We start from the raw sequence: 6,000 nt of genomic DNA on the forward strand, positions 1-6,000 counted from the left end.
AGAGCATTCTGCTATTTCTCAGTTTTTTTGTGCATGTCCCCAACAAGGTCTGGGTATAAGGAGTTGGGACTTGAAAAGGTTGAACCCTTATAAGACCTACTTCACTGACCATGATGGCCTCCCATTGGAGAAGAAAAAAGACAATGAAGCAAGAGACATTCTCAAAATTTTGCTTGAGGAGGCCCTCGAGTGACATCAAAATGAGATGATGGATATTTTTTCCAATATCCCTCAGCATGTATTAGTGGGTGAAGCATATTCATCCAACAATCACTTCATAGGTTTCATCCCCTTTAAGGTACAAGTTAACTTTGGTATTTCTATATATGAAGGCCAAATATATGAAAATTCCCTAGATAGATGTTTAAATCTACTGGAAGGATATTTTTCAATCCATAATCTTTCCGATAGTGAAAATATTACTTTTACACTCCTCAAAACCACCCCCATGTCAAGGATTGGTGGGAAACTTACTGTAAACAGAGGGATGAGGAGGAACCCTAACTATTTTTACTTGAAACCTCTTGGAATTATTTATGAGATGATGTCAAGGAACAATATTACCTTTTCAATATCTATCAAGATAATTATAGAAAATGGACCAATCTATGATAGGAAAGGGATCAAGACATCGCAAAGTTCACAAATATTTTCCATACTCTACACACAAATTTGGGTATGAAGGATTCTGAGTGGCATCTGGTACTCAAGTACTATGGTTTTTTCAAAAAAATTGTCTAGGAAAAAATGGAGTTCCTAGACATAACCTCACTTAGTGCAACATATCGATATGATGTTAGGACTGAGTAGAAATTTAAGCAGAAAAACTGAAAATTTTGATCTACAAATCTTAAGTAGGGCAAAAGGCACCCCCAAACCAAAAAACAAAGGACAAAGCCAAGGTAGAGAGGCCTTGGACATCCCATTGAAGCCATAAGTAAATAATAGCACCACAAAGATGAAGAAGGACATAGGAAAGTGGTGTGAGTTCCATAAGAGCCCCACCCACAACACAAATGAGTGTCGCACCAAGCAGTCACTAGTGGTCCAACTAAAAACTTCAGAGTATGATGCATGTTCCAACTTTGAGCCAAAAACCAGTAAGGGAAATGACAAGGGGAAGTATATTATTGACACAAATCCCAGTGCCATTGTTACCACCACCAAGGTCTAGAAGATTGAACCCAAAGATCCAGAGGAGGGGGAGCATCTCTTCCACTCACAAATGTGGGTGAAAGGTTCTCCACTATAGTTCATTGTCGACAGTTGGAGCTAAAGGAACCTCATATCCACAGAGTACATTAAGCAATTGGTCCTGTTGACCAAACCACACCCACAACCATACACCATCGTGTGGCTCCACCAAGGATGATATCTCAACGTCATCCAACAATTTCGCCTTCCATACAACATCAAGCTCTTCGCATATGAGGTATCGTGTGATGTTGGTCCTCTTGAAGTTTGTGATGTTTTATTATTCCAACAATACTTGTGGAAGTGTCATGATATGTATGAGTCTAGACGTCACACTGTGATTATTACTTTTGGAAGAAAACTATACAGGATACCAGAGGTAGCCACGACCTACTGCCATTTCTTTGGCCTCTAATAAGTAATGTAGTAATATCATCTCCTAGACCGAGATTTTATTTTTATTTATAAGTAAGGGGAAGATCATGGAAACATCCATGGCCCCCAAAAAGAGTTTGTTTATGTAATAGAAGTAATTTGATAAGGTCATGGAGGAGTACAGGGACATCTTCTCCTCACCCACAGGGGTACCCTTGCACTATAAGGTCAAGCATTTGATCGATTTGAATTTTGAAGATCCTCTACCCAATGGGACCATATATCATCACTCTCTTCTATGAAATGAGGAAATCAAGCAGCAAATCCAGGAGCTACTACAAAAGGGATACATCCAATCAAGTTCCTCACTTTGTGGGAGCCTAATTGTACTTGTACAAAAGAAGGATGGGACCTAGAAACTTCACATTGATTATCAGGCATTGAATAAAATCTCTTTCAAGAGCAGGTACCTGGTCCCATGGATTGATGACCTTCTTGAATAGCTCAAGGGGGCCAATTAATTCAACAAGATTGATTTGAAGTTTGGCTATCACCAAGTTCTAATAAAACCCACAGATATATGGAAGACTAGCTTCAAATCAAAGGAAGGCCTTTTTGAGTGGTTGGTCATGCACTTCAGGTTGAAAAATGCCCCCACAAATTTTATGAGGTTGATGGAGGACATATTGCATCCTTTCACCAACCCATTCGTGGTTATATATTTGGACGACATACTTATTTTCAACAAATGTTGGGTAGAACACCACCAACATATTCTACAGGTCCTTCAAACTCTATGACATCACAAACTATTTGCCAATTTGGAGAAATGCTACTTCGTCATGAACCAGGTCCAATATCTAGGCTACAACATTGATGAACAAGGCATGCATATGGATCCAAGTCATTCGAGATTGGCCAACCCTAACAATTATAACAAAGCTCCACATCTTTTTTGGACTTGCCAATTTCTATTGAAGGCTCATCTTGGTATTCTCTCATATCACTTGGACTTTGAGTCAAGTTACTAAAGGTGGAGTGAAAGCAAATTATTTTCGGTCTCAGTCCCAAAAAAAGGCATTCATTGAGCTGAATCACTGCCTTTTATTTTCACCAATACTCACATTGTGAGACCTACAACAACCATTAGAAATTGAGACAGATGCCTCCAACTATGCTATTAGTATAGTTCTCACCCAGCAAAGGCATCAAGTGGCCTACCATAGTGAGACACTCTCCGATATGATTCATAAGTACCCCACCTATGATAAGAAGATGTATTCCATTGTTTAGGCTTGCCGATAGTGGAAAAATTACATTATGGGGAAGGAGACGATCATCCAAATAGATCTTCAAGCTCTTCAATTTATACAGATAAAACGAAAGTTTTAGAATGATTGCTATAAAAATTGGTCCACATATCTGTAACAATTTCATTTAAACATTAAATACAAGAAGGGAAACACTAATAACATTGTAGATTTCCTCAGTCATCCCCCAGTTGTGGCATTGACCACTATTCTTAACTCTTGTTGTCATGAGACTTCTGGATGGCCACAATTATACAAAAATTCTTGGGTGTAATCTTGCACATTTTGACCTTTAAGTTGTATAAAGTTCTGCCAATTCATGATGGATTTTTGCATATAGGCTAGAGGGTATAATTTTCGTTTAATTGCAAGAATGAAATAAAACCAATAAATTGAGATCTTATCATGTTTTCTTATCTCTTCTTATGTCTTTGATTCCCACAATACTAGTGATGCACCCTCTATCCTCAAGGAAGTTAATTGAATATTTATGTCATCCTATTGAAGGTTTTGAATTCTGTAATAGACCTCCAACTAATGAACCCAATTTTCAAGCTTCTCTGCATTCACTTCACCATTATACATGGGCAATTCAAATTTAACATCAAGTTTTAATAAGGGTGATTTACCAGTTCCTTTTGAGGTATGTTGATGATTATGAGTAAGGGTTGTGTAACTTAGTGGAAGAGGGTGAAGATGCTTGTGAAGAAGAAGATGAAGAATATTGTGGAGAGGGTGGAGGTTTATCTCCTTGTGAAGAACCTTCTCCTTTGGGAGGTTTGGAGCTTTCACCCTATAGTCTGGTATTCCTCTCTTCATATAGGACCTTCACCATCTCTGTCATATCAAAGAAAGCCTTCCTAAAGACCTTCTCATCCTCTGTCATGTTTGTAGGTTCTCCTTCACGAGACATGCTCACTAGAGTCTCTACTGCAACTTGAGGAAGAACTTGTGGTGGAGATTGTGGAAACCTTTCCCTCCTTTCCCTTGACCCAACTTCAGGGCTTTGAACTAGCTTCTCTTCTTCTCTCTTGAGTTTTAACCTTGTAACCATGATATTCACTTGCAAACAGTTAAATCATTCTTGCACAAATAATACCAAGAGCTCTGATACCAAACTTGATATGATTGAGAAAATTAGTTTTGTTGTGTTAAAATTCCTTTTCAGATTATATTAAATATGATTTAGGATTTATGAAATTATTTGGAATTTTAAACATGGGTTTTTGAGTGTTTTTATGTAATTTTTATGTGCAAATTAACATAAACAAATGACTAAAAAACAACATATAACAGACATAAACATCACCATAAACAGTATCACAACAACACATGATGAAGGAGTTCACCCCTCCTGGGCTACGTCTCCTTGGTCCAACTTCCAATGGCTTGGCCCTCTCTATTATGCTCAAAAGTGTGAATACATCAGTTTACAATGCTCAGAAAGCTCTGAAACCTATTCCAATGGCTCTAGAATGCCCAAAAATGCCTGTGTAGCCTCTTTCTGCTCCTGATTTGGTAAAAAACTGAAGAAGTTATGGCCTTTCCAAATATTTTGCTAATCACACTGCAAATTCCCCAAAATCCGACACCATCCTATAATTTTTCCCCAAAACACGTGAACAAAGTGAAAATTTCACCAAAATCAAGTGAAATTGCAAAACACTTTAAATGTTTCTGTATTCAAGCTTTTGTGATCCATAATGAATTAAACAAAGTCTTTCGGTAGAAATCACATGAGAGAATTTTTTGGCCGACGCGTTTCGAACCAACAAGTGTGGTCCTGATGATGAACCACACTTGTTGGTTCGAAATGCGTTGGCCAAAAAATTCTCTCATCTGATTTCTACCAAAAGACTTTGTTTAACACTTTAAATGTCTTCAACGCATAAATTCCGAAAAATGTGGCCTTGTGGGGGGCCACATGCCGGGGGCTAAGGCCAACGGACCGCCCTTGCCATCCGGGCCCCCTCACTGCTCGCTGTCAGTGGTTTTGTGTGGGTGGTATAACCAAGGTTCGGCCCCCAACAGGTTGGCCCAACCTCCAAATGGCGTGCTATTAAAATTCAAATAAAACTCGCGCCCGTAATGGTTAAGAAACACTGCAATGATGTATTGGTGGAGGTGTTAGAATTGTATTGGGAGGTCATAGGTTCGACACCCAATGCCTCCCCTCGAACTTGAACCATAATTTTGGTGGCCCCCGGGTTTCCATGTGGTAGCCTCCCGCTGGGCCACATGTCCGCCCGTGGTTGGCCACTAATCCGACTAATCAAAAATCATCGAATCAAACCAATAAAAATATGCCACTTGTTAGCCTACCATTCATAGGAGGATCCCATTGACAATTCAAACTACCACATACACCTACACAGTCAGCACCACGTCAACAGTGCGGACTGTTGACTAGGCTGTCCATTTTTTTGAAAAAATCGTTTGTTTGGGAAAGTGAAGAGAATATGATTTTGGAAGCATATGGTGTCCGTTTCGCGAGAAACAAGTTGTGCCGAATTCAAGATGAGGAGCACTACGTGGTTGTCTAGGTTCCACATCAATCCGACAATTTTGAATTTTGAGCTATTTTTTGAGCACCTAATCTTCACATAAAAAGAAGGGGAATTAGAGGATGCAACTAAGTACAAACAATTTGTGGGTAGCCTCATCTACCTTACCACCACCAGATTAGATCTCTCATTTTTTATTGGCATCCTTTCCAGATTCATGCAAAAGCCTTGTGAAGGGCATTGGTGTACATCAAAAAGGGTCTAAGATACTTAAAGGGAACCAAATATTTTGGACTTAAGTACACTAAGGTGGATGACTTCAACCTAATTGGATATTCTGATTCAAACTTTGATGGGGTCAAAGAAAATGGAGTATCAAATTCAGGGTATTTCATCATTCTTAGATCAACAATTATCTACTAGGGGTCACACAAATAGTAAGTTCTGATGAATTTTTAAAAATTACAAAATAAAAATAAAAATTAAAAATATAATTTAAATTAAAAAATTATTAAATTATATATATATATAGAGAGAGACAGAGAGACAGAGAGAGAGATAGAGAGTGAGAGAGAGACTGGGGTTGCACAGGAGGTAGCAACCAAAACATTGTTGTC

The sequence above is a fragment of the Pinus tabuliformis genome, chromosome 4_1, assembly GCF_031772625.1.
Source record: "Pinus tabuliformis cultivar Carrire ecotype Pingquan chromosome 4_1, CPIR1, whole genome shotgun sequence".
Taxonomy (NCBI): domain Eukaryota; kingdom Viridiplantae; phylum Streptophyta; class Pinopsida; order Pinales; family Pinaceae; genus Pinus; species Pinus tabuliformis.